A 24,704-nucleotide genomic window follows, 5' to 3' on the forward strand; every position below is an offset into this window, starting at 1 on the left:
CTAACAACTCATAGGAGAGCTTGAAGAAGGTTCATTTGGGGATGTGGAAAACACATTGAGATATTTCATTGATAACATGCCAGTGTGAAATTAAAGCATCAAAGACAGGGGACAAACCTCCAAACAACTCATCTGCCCAAACTTTCACCCCTATCTGGATTTGTGACAGACTCCACAGATCACATATAGATTTCTCACCCATCTCAGAACTCATCTGGATTGGATTGAAGGAAGTCATCCTCAATCCTGCGGGATTGCCAAAGAAGGGGGGAGGAGGACCGAAAAGGGGTTTTGTCAGAATCTGCAGCTTTTAAAGACTACAACTACCGTTTTTAAGTGTTGCAAAAAGAGAAAAATGGTTCGAAAGAGCTTACGATTAGCTCAATTTTCCAATGCATAATTGATGTTCATTTTGACACTGTATTAATCATAATGGACAGGAAATAATGTGGGCCACAAATTGAGCATTGATCTCCATGGCCCACTGCCCAAAAGTGAGCCAAACCAATAAGGCATTGTTACAGCAGCAATAAATCATTAAAAATAAAAACAATATCCAGTAGGTATTTGAAGTATATTGCTGAGCACAAGATTGTTACATTCTAACTGGAACTTTAATATCGGCCTCACAAAATCTTCTTGTCAACATTTACGAACATGTCCATGCAGTTGTTTGATTAAGATTACCACATTGCTTGGGTTTTTGATAAGGTGCCAGCACAAAATGAGTTTACCATATTATTTAACAGTGTGAATGCATATTAATTTATTCACATTCAAGCTGCACTGCAAAGTGGCCAAAAGGCTAATATTTGTCCATGTGCTCATGCAAGTTTCCAGACTTTTGTTTAGAATTACTTTTTGTAAATAAAGCAGTGTAAAGTAGCAGACAGCAGGCTAGAGAAGAGCCCTCTGTTCTATCCTTGTGTGTCCACCTTGTCAGACCTGTGCGACCTGACAACATGGTGTGAGTGAAGCTTAAGGATTTTCTTGACGACAGAATTAGTTCCTCCTTGTCTCAGCTGAGCCAAGTAATTGAGTCAAGTTTCAGCTTTGGCTTGGGATGCATGTAATAACTTGACACTGCAATGACAACTCAGGAAATGCTGCATTGATTGAAGTGCTGTTTGTGAGATGAGAGATTAATCCAATGGTCTCCTGATCTGGTGGAATTTAAAGACTCAATTCCATTTATTGAAGATCAGACCAGCAATTATCCTAAGATCTTGAGGAGTCTTGACACCCAGTCTGACTAACATTGACTCAGAACCAGTCTAAAAAAAAGAATGAAATTGGATGGGTCATCTGGCAGTAACCTAGGAACCAGAAATGACAAGAGCAACTTTAGCCTCGTTAACTCTGCCAACTTCTTCTTATTAACATGTGGGGGATTGTGCCAAAATTGAGAGAGCTGTCTCACAGGCTAATCAAGCTACATTGATATTGTCTATCACTCTTACGGAATCAAGTCTGACAATGTCACAGGTCACCATCGGTATCTCTGGGTATGGTCTATCCCACCAATACAGCAGACCAAGCAGAAGTGACAACACAGTGAGAAGGGAGTTGCACTGGGGGTCTTCAACATTGGCTCCAGATCCCATAAAGTCTTGTGGCACTGAAAGAAACAATTCACAAATATGTACATCTGAACGATGGGAGAACGCAGTACAAATTCAAGGTAGAAGCATTCACAGGACAGGTGGTGGCATAGTGCTAATGTAGTAACCCAGCATTACTCTAGTAACCCAGAATATCAGGTTAATGTTCTGGGGATGTGGGTTTGAATTCCACAAAGCCAGGTAGTGAAATTGGAATTCAATAAAAATCGAGATTAAAAAGCGAGCATAATATTTAACAGATAGCCATTTTCAATTGTCATAAAAACTCAGCAGATTCATTCATGCCCTTGAAGAAAGGAAACCTGCTGTCATCACCTCACCCTCCTTGCCTCCTCCCGAAGTCTCTAGCATCAGAGGTGCAAGTCTTCAACCTCTTCAATTCTTTGTATATATCAAAAGATGACTGAAGATGCTGGATAATGCAAAGACTATGGACCTTTTAGCAATAGTACTGAAGACTTGTGCTCCAGAATGGCCCCTATTTCAGTAGAATGACAAAACTGGCATCTATCCAACAACGTATAAAATTCATATGTCCTGTACATGAAGGAAGGACAAATCCAAACCGAATAATTAGTGCCCTTTCAGTTCACTCTGAATATTCAGATAAATGATGCAATGGGTCATTGGCAATAGGATTAAGTGCCACCTTGCAAAAGAATGCTACTTTATGCTCAGTTTGGGCCACTTAGCTCCTGACCTCATTGTAGACAAAAGAACTAAACTACAAAGTTGAGGTGAGAGTGACAGCCCGTGGCCAAGTATGATTTGGAAATGCCGGTGTTGGACTGGGGTGTACAAAGTTAAAAATCACACAACACCAGGTTATAGTCCAACAGCTTTAATTGGAAGCACTAGCTTTCGGAGTACCACTCCTTCATCAGGTGGATCATCCACGACCACCTGATGAAGGAGCAGTGCTCCGAAAATTAGTGCTTCCAATTGAACCTGTTGGACTATAACCTGGTGTCATGTGATTTTTAACTTTGACCAAGTATGGCATTTTGGAGCCCTAGTAAAATTGGATGCAATAGGAATCAGAGTTATAACTGCCCATTGGTTCAAATCCTACCAGGCAAAAAGGAAGATGATTGTGGCGCCAATGATCAATCATTTCAGCTCTATGACATCAGTGCAGGAATTCTTCAGGGTAGTGTCCTAGGTCCAACCACCACTTTAATAACCACCTCTGTCACTTGTTGAGCATTACACAATATCTGAGTAGAGGACAAGTCCAAAGGAAGTTGGGCGCAAAAAGTATCGAAAATGGTTATTGTAGAGAAAAGCACATGAAGTATGAAATAAACCCAATTGCTAATACATACTCATCATTAATAAAGTGAGTATTTTCAGCCTATTTGGAATCAATAAGCAATATGTCTAACTGTCAACAGAATAAAATTAAATAGGTCAACTGCTCTGTTTAAGTTGCAGAGAGGGGAAATTGGTGCGCATGGGGACCAGGATTTTTAAGTTTTGATTTTCTCTTTCATCCTTTGACAAAGAGGCAAAATTATTATGACTCATGCTGGTAACCCAAGCAGTCTGGAAGACAAAAGTTTCCAGGAAACTAAAATTCCAAATACATCCTCATGAATCTACATGGATAATAATAGATGATGGAGATCAGTAGCATGAAACTTTTAATAGGCAGGTCTGTATGAACTCAGATCTAAATCAGATCTAAAACAAGGCAGAAATATTCTGAAACATTGTGGATAGCAGCTACTATAAATACATTGGCTCATGACATCATCTGGATGTCCTAAGATGAGATGAATGATTCGATAACAAAACAGAAAGAGTGCATAGCTTCTCATGAATACTGCTTGCCTACATCTTTCAATACCAGATTGTACAGAATAAAGTACCATGTAAACTTAAACAGAAGGCTATTATAAAACAAAATACATCACCAACAACTATGTTGCACTTCAAATACAACTTTTCAAAATTGAATTCTGAGAATTATTTGAACAGCGGTGATGAGCATATGTACCAATTAATCTTTTCTGTATTCAACCCATTCTTTCTTTGCCTTTTGGTCTTCTTCCACTCCTCTTTCATGTAAAATCTGTTGCATTTCTAAGTTCTCTCAATTCTAAGGAGATACCAATGACCTGAAATGTCATCTTGGTTCTGTCTCTACAGTTGCTCACTGATCTGTTTGTATTTCATTTTCTCTGCATTTCAGAATTCAAGCTATTGTCATGTCTCTGCTTGACCTTTGGCTTCGAGATGTTATGCCATAATCACACTTTTGGCTTGAGAAGATTAGAGCTCTCCATCTTTAATCCAATTTGCCAAGCAAACTCATAGCAGTCTCCTTCAGGCCAGTGATTTGTTATACATAACCTGACTTTCCAGTGCAACTTTAAATGTGGTCATGTAGAAAATTTACATAGTCAATTGGTTCCTGGCCAAAAAAGCTCTTCACTTAAAATGCAAAATGCATAAAAACAATTTCTGCAGTATTTTGCTACCACATCAAAATTCCCTTACAGTCTCTGAGCCTTCTCCCTCCACAAATTGTGTATTTTTCTACTCTAAATCTGATCAACAATCAATGCCTTTTCTCACTTGAATTGTGTTTTTTTTAAGATTAGATTCCCTACAGTCTGGAAACAGGCCCTTCAGCCCAACAAGTCCACATTGACCCTCTAAAGAATAACCCACCCAGACCCATTCCCCACATTTACCCCTGACGAATGCACCGAACACTATGCACAATTTAACATGGCCAATTCACCTGACCTGCACATCTTTGGATTATGGGAGGAACTGGAGCACCCAGAGGAGACCCACGCAAACATGAGGAGAATGTGCAAACTCTACACAGGTAGTCGTCCAAGGCTGGAATCAAACCTGGGTACCTGGCACGGTGAGGCAGCAGTGCTAACCACTGAGCCATTAGACCGCTTAAACTTCATACTAATGGTCATTGGGCAGAATATTGTTCAGAGAGCATGTGAGTCATCAGCTGGCGTGTGTTCTGGTAAATAAACCAGTGTTGCCCCTTCAAATGAAGGCCAGCTTAGCCACACATCAATCAGGCAGTGGCAAAGCTATCAGTGGATCTTCCTGAAGACTCCAGGGGTGAAGGCCCAAGCGGTGAGATCTACTGGCCAATCCAATGCCAGAGATTCTTGCAATGCAATGGGGGATGGTGCATCTGTAATGGATTACCATCCAGAATCATGGAAGAACCATGACTAAGGTAAATGACTTATAGTGAAGAGGCAATCCCCTTTTTAGGGTTTGCGGGGAGTGGGAACTAGAAGCAAGGGCAGCAGTTAGATCTCAGATGACACCCTTGCCCCTCACTAGTTTGTCAATCAGGGACCACCTGCCATTGATCAATTGGCCCCCACTTTACTTAAGGTGAGAAGCTGCTTACACAGTCAATCTGGTAAACATGTCACATAGGGATAATGACTCATTCTGCATGTAGACCTAATTATTGAGGATGATTATTTGATATTACTGATTAGCCACTAAGAAGCCCAATCACTGGCAGGGAGGGAAGATCACGGGCTGTGCTTCTCCACATTTCACAAAATCACAGATTTGTTGCAGATTTGCAGAAGGAGGGCATTCAGCCTATTAGTCCATCATGTCTGCAGCACTCATTAAACGAGCATCATTACCTATGACAATCTCTTGCTTTTTTCCCCATGCACTTGCACATTATCTTTGTCCAAGTAGTCATTCAATGCCTCAATTGTACCTTAATTTTGGCAGAGATGTGACAGCAGTTGTTCGGTACTCTGACTTCCTTCTAAATTAAATGCCCTTCTCACCTCCACCAACTCTGGCTGTGGTTGAATTTTGATTTGAGTTGAGACATTTTTGCAAGGGTTGCATTGCAGAAAAAAGTACAGAAATGGATTAGGTCCACCACTTCCTGAAGCAGAGTTTGGTGGAATAGGGACAGGTTTCTGGGATGAGTTGGTTAAAAGTTGGGGAGACTGGACGCCTCCTAGAAGAGTGCTTTAGGGAACATCTCCAGGACACCCGCACCAATCAACTACACCGCCCTGTGGCCCAACATTCCAGCTCCCCTTCCCACTCTGCCGAGGGCATGGAGCTCCTGGGCCTCCTTCACCGCCGCTCCCTCACCACCAGACGCCTGGAGGAAGAACGCCTCATCTTCTGCCTCGGAACACTTCAACCCCAGGGCATCAATGTGGACTTCAACAGTTTCCTCATTTCCCCTTCCCCCACCTCACCCCAGTTCCAAACCTCCAGCTCAGCACTGTCCCCATGACTTGTCCTACCTACCTATTTTCTTTTCCATCTATCCACTCCACCCTGCCCCCCGACCTAACACCTTCATCCCCTCCCCCACTCACCTATTGGTACTCTATGCTACTTTCTCCCCACCCCCACCCTCCTCTCACTTATCTCTCCACCCTTCAGGCTCTCTGCCTGTATTCCTGATGAAGGGCTTTTGCCCAAAATGTCGATTTTACTGCTCCTTGGATGCTGCCTGAATTGCTGTGCTCTTCCAGCACTACTAATCCAGAATCTGGTTTCCAGCATCTGCAGTCATTGTTTTTACCTACCTGAGTTGGTTAAAAGGTTCACCTCATTGCCCTACAACTTCAAACCCAGTTGTTTTAGGCTTTGTTAGTCCCCACCAGCCCTTAGCTCAAACATGGCTGCCCTCAAATCCTTTGAGCCCTCATGCTGTTCATGGAAAACTCAATGTCACCTCCTTCGCCCCTCCCTACCCTCCCATGGCACCAACTCCCAAGGCCCCTCATGTCATCTGTGCCTCCTCTGTACATATACACGTGTACATGACTTGGAGTGGATTTTAAGGTCTATGATTCTCAAATACAAATTGTGAGGGGGACTGATTTGATGCCTTTCAATATAAAATACCACCGATGCATCTCTACTGTCAGGGATTTAGAAGCCCATTCAGTGCCACAAGAAAGCAACTTACTGTAGTCAATAAATGTAAAAACACACATTCACTATGATTTGCTGCTCATTGTGTACCTTTCATTAATGTAAATATCAATTGATAGAAATTAGAAATGCCTAACTTGTGAATTGTGATATTTTGCTTTCGATATGTTGAGTTCATAAAATAGCTATTGTGAACAATGCCTCTGATCTAGATGAATCTGTTGCATTTTATAATTTGTAGAATGGATGCATTCTGCATTCTCATTTTTGTCACGTTATGATCGTTTAATGATTCAAGTGACAGGACGATTAAAATTTTTAGTGCATTCAAAATTTCTCGAAATCCCCTGGGTACAGGATATTCTTTACATGAATGGATCATTTATTATGCATATGCAAATGCAGCCTAATTGCCTGAGCAGCAAACTGATACACACTGGAAATTCATCATCTCTGGGAAGGCTGCTATCAGCTCCAAACAGATGTTATAACGCAAAATGCACAAACCCTATTTATCAGTGATACTTCCCTTAAAAAAAGGACATTGGTGAACACATTTTACCCAGAGCTGTTTAAAAAACTACTTGCTGAAGTAATTATAGGTTATAAATATTGATGACAGCATTGTAGTGATGCTTACCAATAATTTACAATAGAAACACAGGGGCTGATAATCTTGGCCATCTCAATTTATTTTTGATTTGGTGTATGACTCAACTATTGCCTTAGGAAGCTCTGGGTTTCAAGTAGGTTGGAGCTTCATTGCTTAATCCATAATTAGGGCAATTACACCTCCACTTTCATTTGTTGGCTACAAGTGGGTTTGACGGCTCAAAGTCCAACACCTCGCCTAAAGAACAAGAAGGAAGTTGTAAGTTATTTAAAAGAACACCAGTCTCAAGTATATTTAGGCCATTGTTTTAGCTTTTTTCTTGATATACATTCCTCAGGTTGGCATTTTGGCTAATTACTTTAAAGCTTCAACTGTCTTTACTGGAAGCAATTTCAAATGTTTGAGCTGACAGAGACAGACAAATGACAAAAGCTCTCTCAGTCGTGCACCTTGCTGTCCTACGGATACCGAAGCCATGCACCTGCAGAGAGGGCAAATATTCAACTTGGCTGTTGTGTGATACTGCAAACACCTTTTAGAGTGCAACCAACGTTGCCATTATCTGAATGACACTGGTCTGATAACATGAACAACATATTTTATGTTGGATGGTTCCTTAAGATAACAGATTCCCAGCATGCTATGGTTTAATGCCATTGCCAAAAAGAACCAACATCGGTGAAACTAAATCTCATACAAACACTCTCTAAAATATCAGTAACAAATCATCAAATCCTGGCTTATCTACGAGGAATGACTCCAGGCAGTTGCCTTCTTCTGGTCTTTGCCCGTAAACCTTTGGATCATGCAAGGATACCAACAGCAGGGTGTAGGTTCAAGCAAGGACTTTTAGAAGATTGTTTAGTTAGCTAAAACTTGAAGTCAACATAGACACATCTTAGATTCTTAGGATGACAAACACAACTGTCCCACTGTATGACAACTTAAGCAGCAACAGAATTAAAGACAAAAGCAAAAAGTTAAATATTGCAGTCATCGGAGTAAAACAAAATTACTGGAGAAATTCAGCAGGGCTGATAGTATCTGTGGAGAAAAGTTAATTTTGTGTCCAATGACTCTTCTTTTGATCATTTGGGACAAAGATGCCGAATTGTTGTGTGATTTCTGCACATATAATTCAATATCTCTTCATTTTTGCCTCCTATGACATAACCTTTATTCGTTTGAATTTCAACAAAGTTGTTGATGGCTTTAAGACTCATCAAAGGCTTTCTGAGTTGTAGTGCCTCATTTCAACATTCGTCTTGATCTTTTCTCATTTCCATTTATTTGATTAACAACCTATTTTCTTCCAACATTGCTCATATTTTTTTCTACACTAGTTTCATCTCTGTTTTTGTTGGTGAGAATATTAAGCAAATGAGCCCAAACCAGCACATTACCCTTAACTTGTCTGTTGAGATTTGTGCCAAATCAGAATTTCAATCCTGTAAGCTTTACAAAAAGGCAGAACTTGGTGTGGATACCTGCACTATGATTTGCCATTAATAGTTCGAGACAGAACATGAGACAAACAATATTACTTTCAGAAACATGGTCAAATTGATATCACCTTTATTGCAATAATTTGGCAATGTTAGAACCATGTTTAGAGGTTTACTCATTCTCGAATCAGTATTATTGCACCTACCATTAAGCAAGTCAATGAAACCTATGTTGTAATCAAGTAAATATTAATGCAGATCAAAGAAAACAGAAATTGCTGGAAAAGCTTAGCAAGACCAGTAGCATCTGTGGAGAGAAAATTTGAGGACTTAAAATCCTCAAAATCATGTTTCATTTTCTCAAAACTGGACCTGAAACGTTAACTCTGACTCTTCTCCACAGATGCTGCCCAACCTATTAAATTTTTCCAGCAATTTCCATTTTTGTTTATGATTTACAGCATCTGCAGCTCTTTTGGTTTTTAATTAACTATGAATGCATATTTTTCCCAATTTTTAAAATTAGCCACAGAGCATTGAAGCATCAACTATTTTGCTGTAGGTCTGGAGCCACATGTAGGCCAGACCAGGTAAAGATGGCAGTTTTCTTTCCCAAAGAACATTTACAGTCACAGAATCATAGAGATGTACAGCATGGAAAGAGACCCTTCGGTTCAACTCATCTATGCTGACCAGATATCCCAAACTAATTTAGTCCTACTTGCCAGCACCCAGCCCATATCCTTCCAAACCCTTCCTATTCATATACCCATCCAGATGCCTCTTAACTGTTGCAATTGTACCAACCTCCACCACTTCCTCTGGCAGCTCATTTCATACATGTACCACCCTCTGCGTGAAAACGTTGCCCCTTAGGTCTCTTTTATATCTTTCCCCTCTCACCCTAAACCTATGCCCCCTATTTCTGGACTCCCCGACTCCCGGGAAAAGACTTTGTCTATTTATCCTATCCATGCTCCTCATAATTTTATAAACTTCTATAAGGTCACCCCTCAGCCTCCGATACTCCAGGGAAAACAGCCCTAGCCTATTCAACTTCTCCCTATAGCTCAAATCCTCCAACCCTGGTAACATCCTTGTAAATCTTTTCTGAACCCTTTCAAGTTTCACAACATCTTTCCGATAGGAAGGAGACCAGAATTGCTTATGTGAATGGCACATTAGAATCTGCATTTATTCCAAATATCTTAAAAGTTTCCATTATGTACAAACAAGAGTTTCCACAAGCATCACTTGGGTGATAGGAATCAGCTGGAGCCTACCATTTAGTGCCTTGATCCTGTTTCTCTCCCACCCTCATGAAAGTAAAAGTCACTATAATTCCAGAGGACAATAAGTTGCTCTGTCAGTGCAGAGATACGACTGGTAATGATTTTAAGCTGAGTGCCACACCTCAGGCAAGAGGTGCGGTTGAGAAGGCAAAGCTTTCATGTTGACTATAGTAGGTGCAGGAATTGCATCCACTCTGTCGACATCACTCTGGTGTGAAAACTGGCTTACCAGCCCAACTGAGCCACTTTCTCACAACATGCCATATTCTTATATGTGACATAGCAGCCTGGGATGCATCTCATTCGGCCCGATTGTTTTTTGCACTACACGATCTAATTCATCCTCCTTTTTAATCTTAACATGCTCTAGAACCTCACCAATGCAACTGAAATCACCAGCTGCAGTGTTTTTCTCCTTAGTGAATTTAGGTTACAAATATTTATTTAAGATCTCACCCGTGTCCTCTGCCTCCACACACAGGTTGACCCTTCAGTTTCTAATAACTCCATTCTTTCCTTAGTAATCCTCTTACCCTTAAAATACTTATAAATTGCCTTGGGATTTTCCTTAACCCTATTTTGAGATGCCTTTTTGCCCTTTCAATTTCTTTTATAAACAACTTATTACATTTTATAATTTTGAATATTTTTAATGCTCTGTGCTTCCTTCTTTTTCTTTATCAAACTCTTGATATCCCTCAACATCCAGTGTTCCCTGGACTTGCTGCCTTTGCCTTTCACTCAGAAAGGAACATGCTGGGTCTGAATTCTCATGATACTACTTTTAAAAGACTTCCACTTTCCAAATGTACACTTAGCTGCAAATCTGCTTCCAGTCTAAAGTTTTATGCTATGCAACACATTTGAGGTTCACTTGTCCATTTCGTAAGATAACAATACATTTATTTTTTCAGTTTTCTGATCTATTTCTTTTTCTGTTCGTGCTCAACCTCAGTGGTGAGTGACAAGACGGAGGTGCTGTTGTTCTTTGCTAAGAAAAGTCCGAAATGGTAAATGCTGGCAATACCCATTGTTGTTATCCTTGCTCCTCCACATTCCAAGGGGATAAGAATTTGATCTAGGCAAATAAAAGTACAGTTGAACAAGGGCCAGGTTCCAAGAAGAGGAATTTCCGGGACAGTCAGGGTATATCCTGTTGAAAGGAAAATGTCATGCAAAGAAAGCCAGAGCTCCTTAGATGGTAAAAGAGATAGAAGTTAAGATAAAAATTGATGAAAGTGTGCTCTTGACAGATGACAGATAGAAAATAGAACAGTAAAGTTGCCTTAGTCCGAGAAGAACAAAGGGCTACTCTCCCACCAAAGAAAAACTACTACTGGTGGTTTCACCTGCGGATCACCTTGATTCTGACAAGGGAAAAGGTTGAGATGGAGAGACCTTTGTGGAAAGCTCAGCCAATACAGAAGATTGAACCCACAAAACTCTGCATCACAAATCAGCCATCCAGCCAGTTGAGCTAACTTTTATTTTGGAATGCTCCCTTTTCACTTGCCTACCTTGGCATTGTACTGCTGCTTCCAATATAGAAGTTGTCCAGCTTCAAAAGCCTGCACAAGCCTGTCAATCGGCCAATAATTTGCCAGTTCAAGAAAGATCACAGAGGTATTAATGATCCCTGTGTGATGCAGGATTCTATCCGCCATTACAAAGATGCCATGGCCCTCATGAGAAATCATGCCCTTAACTGGGATCTCAATAAATTTGTCTTCAATTGCACCTTGGAACAATTTAGCTGTTTTCAAGCATGAGGAATCATCCATCAAATTGAAAAGCATGGACAAAAAAATAATATTTCCGGCACTCCAAAGGATCACTGCAGCCAAGCCATGAATAGCACAGACATAATTACCACATGGGAGTTTTTCTGACACCATTTAGGAGATTTTGTCTGTTTACTCAAAGGCAAAATTGGAAATATTGATGAATTAATCTCCGAACAGATTGCTGGCCTTTGCAGAGAATAATGGTGAGCACAAAACTGTGTCAAAAATAAAGAGAGGCCCTGCCTCTTTATTGAGTTGTGTTTATTCTAGTGAAGCTTGAATAATCAAGTTATGTTCTTGCAGCCCATTTATAGATTTGTTTTGTGTAAGCTACTTCATGATGTGAAACAAGTAAACTGTTCAGCAGGTGTGTTTATTGTCACCAGAAAGGATGTGGGGTTTTAAGTATTCTAGTGCCAAAATAGAAATGAAACTAATAAACTCACAGAGGCAAGGCACACACAATAAATAGATGCTGAAAATTACTGATGGTGTATTTCCAGATAACAAATATTAACAATATCGCTGAACTTAGTATTTATAACTTAGCGCCAAAGAAATAAAAAGGTTTAAAGAACTTGAATGTGTTTCAGATCATTTTAGGGGAAAAAAAACTTTTTGTTGACAATTCTGCTGGGTACAGGCAGGAAACATGAAATTTACTTTTGTCATCGTAAAAATGTTGTCAGAAAGCCGATTGACTTTCTTTGGATATTCCTTTTGCCAGCAAGTCTGATGATGAATTGCCACCAGCAAACTCACCAATTCCAAATCCTACCACTTTGTTCTGAATTGGAGATCCTAAGATAATGAGGTATATCAACACACAGCTAACCTTGGCACACAAAGATGCAGAAATTTGGTAATGTTCTATATCTGCTGCATGAGAAAACTGGGTCATGTGTAGATTTCCACAATCATGTGTAGATTTCCACAATCAGGTTCATTGTTTTCTAGGTTTTTTGATCCGTAAAGTGATTCCTAAGTCTGCCCCGTAACTAGCTTCTCCTGGGGTTGGTCGTTGGACCTTCATCAAAAAGGCTGAAATTGGAGAAGCACCACTCCATATCAAGCATGTCATGAGAAAAAATAGAATGATTGCAGGCTGATAAACAACCCACAATAAGAACAGGCCTTCTTGAATAATTGAGGCCTGGATATTAGACTTAAACCCAGATCAGAAGCAGGGACACGTCCCACCAATGTGCCTCAAAACCTCATATGTAATTGCAGATAGCTATACATTATCTTTATAAGTCATATACCATGTACAATGCTGACAAGATGGAAATTTGCATATTTTAAGAAATATTACTCTCTTTTCAAACCGGACTCATCAATGGAAGGTTTTCACCAAACTTTTCCAAGATGTATTAGAATTCTATCAACTGGATAATGGTGGTGACATTGGTCCTTCCATGGGTTATCTCCTAAATATCTCACACAAATGCAAGAAATAAAACTTATACTTCTTTGCGGATTCAGAACGTGTAATTACGCAGTTAACAAAGAACCCGACTAGCAGTGTACAATGCTCTCCATTCATTTTGTATTATTTAAACTTACAATTGCAAACAGAACCTTGTTGGTGTAGCTTGATATATACAGCATAAACAAAGAGTTGACATGAAATTCAAGCCCAAACATATTGGGATAATGCTTTTGCTTTGAGTATGGGTCAACATTTTAGTACAAATTGCTCCCTATTTTTAAGTGTTTCTCCCTCATGCTTAAGATTTTTGTTCCAATTAATTTGCTTAACAGCTAATGCAAAATATGAACTGCAATTAGGAAATATTTTGAATTTTTTTTGAAAAACAGAAACCCTTGTGTTAGGGAACCTTTGACAGCAGATGGTGATGTTGAAGGAAGGCACTGAGAAGGGCAGCTAGAGCAATCGACAGAAAGAGTGTCATGGGAGGAGAGAAAAGGATTTCCTCAGACAGATGTAAATCACAAGCTTATTCCATGTTCATATTTTTGACTTGCAGGTTTAACCTTAATTTCTCAACAGGTTTGAATGATCTAATGCCAGTGGAATAAATTATTGCATTATGATGTTTAGGCCATTTATGTTCTCAAATCTCAAATCACATCTGATACAGTGAAGAATGGTCAAGATAAATATAGCTCAAAATTAGTGTCCAACAAAAATAAAAGTGTTTTCTATCACAATGCTGACTTCCCACCTGGAAGTAAAATTACTGGGAATGCCCTTTAACAGTTATGTACAAAATAAATTTCCAATTCCATTAGGATGCAGTAGTCAATTGCTTGGAAAGGTTAAAAACAAGTTCATTTAAAATCTTTTGAACTTTACTTGTTAGTGTCAAAAGATCCAGCTCATCTTGGGAGCATCCTGTAAAGCCAGTGAGTTGGCACTAAGGCCAGTTGTTTAAATGCTTTAAAGTCAAAACTGGAGGAGGGTGGATGTACAATTCTGCAAGGCTGACTTGAATGCCAGCTGCAATTCACAACCTGCTGCATAAACTATCTTCAAAGAGGACAGCACAGGATCGAAAGGCCTTTAGATTGGAATTTTCAGTTGGATGGGTTGATCCTTTATAATTTGGATTTACAAGCAGCATTGCAAGTAAGTCTAGGCAATGAGGTGTACTCAGGACAAGAGTGGAGGGTCTGGACTTCCCTTGGGTTAATGGCTAGGCAGTTGTTGCCTCTTCTAAAAAAGAATGAATATAACCTTCTCTCTTCATGTTCACCTCTTCAGTCAATATGACTGTCAATCTCAGAGTACTGGAGATCTTCCTCTTGGTTCTTCAGAGTTGGATGTCTGTTGCATCTTAGTATCACCATCAAACCAGCAGACAAGGGAGGCGCAGTGGTAGTTTGGCACACTGCTGAAGCTAGATGTCAACTTGCGGACACTTCCTCCTACTGCCCCCTTGACCATGACCTCACCTCTCACCACCAAACCATCATCACCCAGACGATCCATAACCTCATCACCTCAGGGGATCTCCCAACCACCGCCTCCAACCTCATAGTCCCACAACTCCGCACCGCCCATTTCTACCTCCTGCCCAAAATCCACAAACCTGACTGCCCCGGCCGACCTATTGTCTCAGCCTGCTCCTGCCCCACCGAACTCATCTCTGCATACCTCGACAAGGTCCTGTCCCCCTTAGTCCAAGAACTCCCCACCTACGTTTGGGACACCACCCACGCCCTCCACCTCCTCCATGATTTTCGCTTCCCCCTGCTCCCTACGCCTTATCTTCATGATGGACATCCAGTCCTTATACACTTCCATCCGCCATCACGAAGGCCTCCAAGCCCTCCACTTCTTCTTCTCCCGCCGACCCAACCAGTACCTTTCCACTCACACCCTCCTTCGACTGACTGAGCTGGTCCTCACTCTTAACAACTTCTCCTTCCAATCCTCCCACTTCCTCAAACCAAAGGAGTAGCCATGGGCACCCGCATGGTCCCAGCTATTCCTGCCTCTTCATCGGATATGTGGAACAGTCCATCTTCCGCAGCTACACAGGCACCATCCCCTCACCTTTTCCTCCGCTACATCGATGATTGTATTGGCACTACCTCATGCTCCCACGAGGTGGTTGAACAGTTCATCCACTTTACTAACACCTTCCACCCCGACCTCAAATTTACCTAGACCATCTCAGACTTCTCCCTCCCCTTCCTAGACCTCTCCATTTCTATCTCGGGCGACCAACACAACACAGACATTTACTACAAACCGACCAACTCCCACAACTACCTAGATTACACTTCCTCCCACCCTGCCCCCTGTAAGAATGCCATCCCATATTCCCAATTCCTTTGCCTCCGCCGCATCTGCTCCCAGGAGGACCAATTCCAACGCCGAACAACCAGATGGCCTCCTTCTTCAAAGACCGCAATTTCCCCTCCGACGTGGTCGATGATGCTCACTCCACATCTCCTCCACTTCCCGCTCCTCCACCCTTGAACCCCGCCCCTCCAATCGCCACCAGGACAGAACCTCACTGGTCCTCACCTTCCACCCCACCAACCTCCGGATACATCGTATCATCCTCCGTCATTTCCGCCATCTCCAAACGGACCCCGCCACCAGGGATATATTTCCCTCCCCACCCCTATCAGCATTCCGGAGAGACCACTCCCTCCGCGACTCCCTTGTCAGGTCCACACCCCCCACCAACCCAAACTCCCGGCACCTTCCCCGCAACCGAAAGAAGTGCAAAACTTGTGCCCACATCTCCCCCCTCACCTCCCTCCAAGGCCCCAATGGATCCTTCCATATCCATCGCAAATTCTCCTGCACCTCCACAAACATCATTTACTGTGTCCGCTGCACCTGATGTGGTCTCCTCTACACTGGGGAGACAGGCCACCTACTTACGGAACATTTCAGGGACCACCTCTGGGACACCCGCACCAAACAACCCAACTGCCCCGTGGCTGAACACTTTAACTCTCCCTCCCACTCCGCCAAGGACATGCAGATCCTTGGCCTCCTCCATCGCCAGACCCTAGCCACACGACGCCTGGAGGAAGAGCGCCTCATCTTCCAACCACATGGGATGAATGTAGATTTCTCCAGCTTTCTCATTTCCCCTCCCCCCACCTTATCTCAGTCCCAACTCCCAGATTCAGCACCACCCTCTTGACCTGCAATCTTCTTCCCGACCCCTCTGCCCCCCCCGACCCCCCTCTCCGGACTATCACCCTCACCCTCATCTCCTTCCACCTATCATAATCCCAGCACCCCTCCCCCAAATTCACCCCCCCCCACTTTTATCTTAGCCCGCTTGGCGCACCAGCCTCATTCCTGAAGAAGGGCTTATGCCCGAAACGTCGATTCTCCTGCTCCTCGGATGCTGCCTGGCCTGCTGCGCCTTTCCAGCACCACACTTTTCAACTCTGCATCTTAGTCACCTCTGACTAGATGGTGAACCTTCTCCAACCATTAACTGGCCAGACTTTTCAAAATTCCCAATGGCTGCATGTATCTCGAAGACATTCTGCTGGGCTGTGGCCCAGAATTGAACTGGCTGTCCAAACTGGCTTAAGAACAGAAATTTCCAACATTAATTCATTCACATGTAGCATAGCCAGTTTACACAATGAGTTTAAAACAAGTGCAAAAAAATTGTGGAAATATTAATTTGTACACAAAACTCTCCAATTGTTCAATCACATTAAACTAAGAATGGAACATCTGTATTAAAAAAAATCAAATAAAAGCCAAGTGCTGCTGATGCTGACAATCTGAAATAAAAACTACAAAGAAGAGCCAAGTTGAACTCAAAACAGTACATTTCTCTATCAGGCCTTATGTTATTCTTTACCATTTCTATTTTTTTTTATTTTAAAATGAGTAGGTTTAAGCTGAACATTAAGCTAATTGTGTTGTTTCAGTTCTATCTTTGATTAAAGTGCCCACTGAATTTAAGGCAATGGAAACACACTAGAAGCATTTGTTAAGTTGAAAGGAGGATTTCTTTTCTGCTATCCTGGATGTGATATCAAATCTATCTAGGTATGAGGACAAACATAATTCTTTAAAACATTGCAAGTCATGAATAATTCACCAAAGTAGTTTGAGGCACAAACACCAAACAATACTACAAAAATAAATTAAAAACACAACAAAACCAAATGTCTCGATTTCTCACAGTTGAAAAAATTTATGATGTGTTAAGTCTTAATTATTGCCAAACAATCTCTTCAGGCCATGGCAATTTAACTTTCCAAATGTGGAGTTTTATTTCTGCTGGATGTAGTTACTATTGGACTTCTTTTTTCCATCCTTTATCTCTGGTTGATACATCTCAAGTTCATCTTTTTTTGCCTCCATTCATTTTGCTTTCTGAATACTTGTCTTGCTCATTGATGCTACTGATGCTTGACAGTGTCTGCTGTGCTGGATCAGATGCCTTGTAGCAGCAATTTGCTGTGCAAAAGGCCACAGAAACTCTGTCGGCAGCTGTAAGCACAGTGAATAGTGAATATTATTCCTTTGCTCTGAGAGCAAATCTGGGCTGGATTGTGTTTGGAACCTCTTCTGTGGGAGTTTGATCTGGATTAACTATTTAATCTATAAAGTAATGCCTTGTCCTGGAAAAGCTTTGTGTCCGAAAATACAATTCCACAACAAGCAACTCAATTAGAAATGCAAACTAATGCTTTGGACTCTGCTCACACTTTCTTCTTTCCTTTTCTTAGAATAAATGATTTAAGTACAGCCCAAACATCATGAAGGAGGAATTATTTTTTCAATTAGCAGCAGGTCTTTACAAACATGAAGGAAAATTTAGGTTGAATGAGCAAGTAGATTATTTATATGGAATTAAACCTGTCATTATCATTTGGTGGAGCAAATCCTTTTCTATCTCTCTGTCAGGCCTCTTTCGTCCAGGAGAAAGTGAGGACTGCAGATGCTGGAGATCAAAGCTGAAAATGTGTTGCTGGAAAAGCGCAGCAGGTCAGGCAGCATCCAAGGAGCAGGAGAATCAACGTTTCGGGCATGAGCCCTTCTTCATTCCTGAAGAAGGGGTCATGCCCGAAACATCGATTCTCCTGCTCCTTGGATGCTGCCTGACCTGCTGCGCTTTTCCAGCAATACATTTTCAGCTCTTTCGTCCAGGGTCACTCTTTCCTCAAGGGAGAATCCTCTCAGCTGTTCGAGCTCCCCTTCTTGGTGCCCTCACTCACTGTCACTACCTGCTGCTGGATGCTTGATTACGTTTTATTTTCTGTAGAAGATGCTCATTTGGTTTTCTTCTAGTTTGCACTGTCTACTTTAGAAGTAAGAACAACTTTAAGAACATACTGGGCTTTTAACAAAAAAGTTCAGAAGTTGATTTGGTTATACCAGTTTATGTTTCTGAATATAAAGATTAACAACTACAATCAAGTTAAAACCTCGGTGCATGAAAACATGTGAACAAAAGAGACACTGGTCAATGAACTTGTATTTGCTGAGACTCCATAACAGTTAGAAATAAAGACAAGGCTGTGGACACTAGAAGAAAATGCAGTTTACAAAATTTGCACTGACAATAACAATGTTATTTAGCAAACAAAAATAGAAGTTGCTGTAGAGACTTCGAGGCAGCATCTGTCTAGAGAAATCAGAGTTTTCATTTCAAATTCAGTGACTCTCTTTATGATGCATTTCTTGTTTGTTTTTAAATTGAACTCCATGCACCTTTAAGTAAACATATTACAAAGTGCATAAATGCAGCTGGTACAAAGTGAAGAGGAGGAATGGGCAATGAATTATTTATACCCTTCCATTTAGATCAGATTTCTTTTCTTTTGAGCAAACTCATGTACAACAGATTTTGCCTAATGCTGAATTGTCCTCGACCGCTTTCTGTTGATTTTACACGACAGCTTCTAAAACCTCTTCATATCTCCATTCTCCTCCATAAGACCAGAGAACACCAAGTTCCTAAATATACATAATTTCTGAATAGTTGCAAATTTACATCCCAAAGTTTAGACTTAGCACCACTTAAAGTTACCACTTCTGGTTTTCTATATAATGATTTTTGAAAATACTTTCTGTTTCCTGAGATGTCTGTATTTTCAAAAATTTGTAAATCCACATGGATTCTGTTTTTGTTTAAGGATAGTAACTTTCAAAATTACATTTTGTTAAATATTTTGTTGCACTGAAGTGACAATTTTCTGACTTTAAATTTTAATGCTCATAACATCGCCATGGGTTCTGTCCTTTCCTCAGGCTTCAAATATTTGTTCTGATTTCTCATAGCTTCACACCAGAGTTTTGTCATAACTTGCAAGGATTTAGTCCTAATACTGGAAAGTGAGGAGTAGTTTGGCAATGCTCATTCAATGGGCCGAAGTGCCTCTGTATGATTCTATGATTTTTGACATTCTTGATCATGAGAGATTTTCAGGAAATTCTGGTGCAAGCCACAATTGACAAGAACAAGGGCAAATTTTAATTATCATTTCAGTGTAAGTACCATTAAGCAATCTTCAGTTCATGGATTTGAAAATTTAAAGTTAAGAATAATTTACAATTGGAGTTAAACATTTTTCTATCAGTGGCCAATTTTGGCCTTTTAATGGATGTTTTAAATTCTTAATTGTGTATCTGTTATGCTAGTTAAATCTTTGATAAGTCACAACAGTCAAAATCAATTTTTGAGAAGATTTGTAGCTCAAGTTCAGGTTGTAAGTTTGCTCACTGAGCTGGAAGTTTCATTTTCAGACATTTAATCACCATACAAGGTAACATCATCAGTGAGCCTCTAGTGAAGCGCTGGTGTTATGTCCTGCTTTCTATTTCTGTGTCTTGGTTTCTTAGGGTGGGTGATATCATTTCCAGTTCTTTTTCTCAGAGGTTGACAAATGGGGTCCAAATCAATGTGTTTATTGATGGAATATGGGATAAATACCAGGCCTCTAGGAATTCCCATGCATGTCTCTGTTTAGCCTGTACTAGGAGGAAGTGTTGCCCAAGTCGAAGTGGTGTCCTTCCTCATCTGTATGTAAGGATACTAGAGATAGCAGGTCATTTTCTGGGAGGCTAGTTGATGTCCATGATCCTGGTGGCTGGTTTTCTGGCTGCTTTTCTGATGTAGTGTTTGTTATAGTCCTTGCACAATATTTTGTAATGACATTTGTTTTGCTGGTTGTTTGTATAGGGTCTTTTAGGTTCATTAGGCGCTGTTAAAGAGTGTTGGTCGGTTTGTGGGCTACCATGATGCCAAGAGGTCTGAGTAGTTTGGAAGTCAACTCAGAGAGATCTTTGATGTAAGGTAATGTGACTAGAGTTTCTGGGTGGATTGTGTTTGCTTGTTTGGGTTTGTTGAGAAATCACCAGACTGTGTTTACTGGGTACCTGTTATTCTTGAATACGCTGTCTAGGTATTTTTTTTCTGCTCTTCGTGGTTCCTGGGTATTGATGTGTGTTGTGATTCATTGGAATAATGTCCTGGTGCAGCTCTGTTTATAGATGTTGGGCTGATTGCTTCTGTAGTTAAGTATAGGTGTCATCACAAAGTTTGGGTTGGATGGTTGGGACAGCTGATTGTTTGAGTCTCTGCATTACTGCTTCTGCTAGGAAACCTGATATTGGTGATCCCATGGGTGTTCTGTTGATTTGTTTGTAGGTCTTGTTATTGAATGTGGAAGTGGGTGGTAAGGCACAAGTCCACTAACTTGATAATGTTATCTTTGTTGATGAGGTTGGCGCTCTCTGGTGTTTGTGTCTTTGGTCCTTTTAATAACGAGGTCATTGTTTCTTTGTCCAAGTTGATGTTAATTGATGTGAACAGGCCTGTTATGTCAAAGGACACCATTATTTCATCCTTTTCTATCTCAACTATCCAACTCAAACTTTGGGTCTGCTATGTGGATAACACCTTTATAATCACAAAATGGAACAAATCAGAGGAAACTTACAACACCATCAACAACATCCTTACTGGCATAAAATTCACAAAAGAAAAAGAGAACAATAACAAACTCCCATTCGTGGATGTCACAGTAGAACGAACAGTCAATGGACCTTCAAACCAGCATCTACAGGAAATCAACACACATGGACACCCAAACAAGCAAACACAATACGCCCAGAAACGTTAGCCACTCTCCCCTATATCAAAGACATCTCTGAAATGACTTCCAGACTACTCACACTACTTGGCATCATGATAGCCCACAAACCTACCAACACACTTAAACAGCACCTCATAAACCTAGAAGACCCTATACAAACAATTAGCAAAACAAATGTCATGTACAAAACACCGTGCAAGGACTATAATAAACACTACATCAGACAAACAGGCAGAAAACTAGCCACCAGGATACATGAACACCAACTAGCCACAAAAAGACATGACCCTACTAACATACAGATGAGGAAGGACACCACTTAGACTGGGACAACACATTCATCCTAGGACAGGCTAAACAGAGACACACATGGCAATTCTTTGAGGCCTGGCATTCAAACTGGAACTCCATCAATAAACAATTTGATTTGGACCCCATTTACCAACCTTTCAGAAAAAGAAACGGAAATGATGTCACCTACCCTTAGAAACCGAGACACATAAATAGAAAGCAGGACAAAATACCAGTGCTTCACCTGATGCTCACTGATGATGTTACCTAGCATATTGATGAAATGCCTGAAAATGAACCTTCCAGGTCAGTGAACAATATTACAACCTGAGTCAAAATCAATTTGTGAATGTGTGTAAGTGTACGTCAGTCACGTTTTGCCTATGGTAGGCTCAATTCTCCAAGAAACTGTTCTGAGTTTTAAATACTGATTAAAGATGATTTATTTTAATTAATCCAGCCTTCTGATTCTTCTGGCTGCTCCCCACTAATATAGATGTCTGATATGAGATTAAATCTTCTTTGTTGATGTTTGGAGTATCGTGGGAGCTATCATTGAGCTGGCACAAATGAATTCCCACATTGCTTGAATTATTGTAAGAAATGTTTAATTGGTTAATATGAGGATATGAGTCCACAGTTTCAGGAGATATCTCGCAAATAATTATGTCATAATTGTGCATGATACTAACAATTTCTGTCCATTTCTAATCCTTTGGTTTGCATACATTTTTTGAGTGTCGGATATAAGATCGATTTTGAAACTGTCTCATATTAAATTAGAAGTTGATAATTTATACTAGACATCTGTAATGCAGCTATCGCAATGAGTCTACAGGTCTGAGGTAGGATTTTAACACCTTGAAATTTTGTGTCTCATGTGTGACTTCGCACTGGGAGCTCACATCAATACAATTTAAAATTAAAATTTACTATAAGATTTTACTTTAAAATTTTTATACTTTAAAATGTCAAAACAACTTACATTTCTGTAGCACCTTGAATGCAGTAAATCTGTTGTGAGGCATTTAATAGGGAATATACACAGCAAAGTATACACTAAAGAATCTATTCAAGTTGCCTTAACCAGAGACCTCACATTCCATGCAAATATTGGCTGAATTGTTGATTTTAGCTGGGGCACAGCATCTTAATTCATGTTCCCAGACTAGGTATGACAATAAAGTAGAGCTCTTACTCTTGAGTATTACGAGTCAAGTCATGCTAAAAGCAGGCAAACATGAATGTTGAAGAAGACAATTCTGAGCTTAGTTTCAGATTCTTCCATTGTCAAATAACAGTTTTTACTGAACCTGATCAACAAGAAAATGACTGAACTGTACTGAATAAGGGCTTTTTGTATCCTGCATGATATTGCTCTTCATTCTTCAATGCTGTATAGAATTAAGTTGTACCTATAACAACACAACACCTGATCTTATAGGTTTCACAATGGATAGAGAATTGGCTAACAGGCAAAAAAGACTAAGTAGAGATACAGGGTTGTTTTTCAGGTTGGTTAGCAGTAACCAGTGGGCTTCCACAAGATCAGTGTTGGAGCTGAAATTGTTTACAAACTATATTAATGATGTGCAAGAGAGAAATTAATGTACTGTAGCCAAATTTGTAAATACTGCAAAAAATTGGTGGAAATCAAGTTTGCAGAGATATATTGATAGCTTAAGTAGGTGAGCAAGAAGTTGGCAAATAGTATACAATGTGGGAAAATGTGAAGTTGTTCATTTTAGAAGAAAGAACAAAAGAACAGATTAAATTTAAATAGAGAAAAGCTGCAAAAAAACCCAGCAACACAAAAGGATTTAGAATACATGTGCACGAAACACAGAAAACTAGCACACAGGTACAGCGAGTAATCATAAAAGCTCATGGACTGTTGGCTCTTATTGCAAGGGGTTAGAGTATAAGAGCAGGGAACTCTTACAACAACTGTAAAAGGTGCTAGTTAGACCTTATCTGAATACTGTGAGCAGTTTGGTCCCTTTATTTAAGGAAAGATCACATTTGATTGGAGGAAGTTCAGAGAGGGTTCAGGAGGATGATCCCAGAATGGAGGGATTGATTTATGAGCAAAGATTAAACAGGTTGGTACTTTACTCATTGGAATTTAAAAGATTGAGGGGTGACCTTATTGAATTACTAAGATTTTTAAAGGGTTTGACAGTGTAAATTCTGAGAGGATGTTTACCCTCATGGGAGAGTCGAGGACCAGAGGGCACTGTCTCAGAATAAAGAGGTCCCTATTTAGGATTGAGATGAGGAGAAATTTCTTTTCTCAGAGGATTGAGACTTGTTGGAATGCCTTACCACAGAGAGCTGTGGGAGCAGAGTCCTTGTGCATATTTAAAGCTGAGATTGATTCGGTATGGGAATTAAAGGTTAGAGGGAAAGGACAGGAAAATAGATGTGGGGAAGTTTGGATCTGCCATGTAATTATCTGCCTTCAGTTCAGGTTGGAGATTGGTTGCTTTTCTTTCCTCCTGAAAGTAAATAATGTGGTTACGAAATACAGCTCGTACAATCACATGCAGTATAGCTATTCAATGGCAGAGCGGGCTCAAGGGGCTTAATTACTTCTGTTGCTATTTCTTATGGGTTGGTGAAGTCAAAGTTGCTACCTCAGCATCCAGGATCATATGGCATTGGCCATGTGATCAACCTACTGACAGATTTAAATATATGTGGATTCATACGCATTTTAGTATCAAACGCCTTCATCAAAATGAGGGAGGGAGAGGATTTTTTTTTAAAATGTCAATCAAAGCAAGAAGTATATAATTTGTAACTGAACATAAGTTTCAAATCAAACTTGTTTGATTTGTGGTAAGATTATGAAGAGTTTTTCATTGAAAATGTAAGGTAGGAATAATAAATAAAACTGTCATATTGTCTAATAATAAAATTAGTTTTGGTTTCATTGTTTAAATACTCTCCGTGTATTTTTCTAAATGCAGTAGTGCTCCAAAATAAAATGCAGTAAAAAAAGATATCAGAAGGTGATATAACATTTCTCTTTCCAAACGACCCACATCATGCTCCCCTTTATCCATTTTATACTGAAATTTCATTTATTGATGCATATATAATATATAATTCCACATAATATATAATTGCACATAATTATAACAAATGGAGGTCACTATGGTATTTCTTGTCAT

General features: G+C 40.2%; 1 protein-coding gene across 23 annotated transcripts in view; it reads right to left on the reverse strand.

Moving 5' to 3' along the window:
- The window catches only part of LOC122562121 (receptor-type tyrosine-protein phosphatase delta), a 2,484,958-nt gene that overhangs the window by 1,628,787 nt on the left and 831,467 nt on the right, over positions 1 to 24,704 (reverse strand). The gene's annotated exons all lie outside the window — the stretch shown is intronic.

This window comes from Chiloscyllium plagiosum, unplaced genomic scaffold (assembly GCF_037043375.1).
Source record: "Chiloscyllium plagiosum isolate Xiang-an unplaced genomic scaffold, Cpla_swu_hap1 HiC_scaffold_2, whole genome shotgun sequence".
NCBI lineage: Eukaryota > Metazoa > Chordata > Chondrichthyes > Orectolobiformes > Hemiscylliidae > Chiloscyllium > Chiloscyllium plagiosum.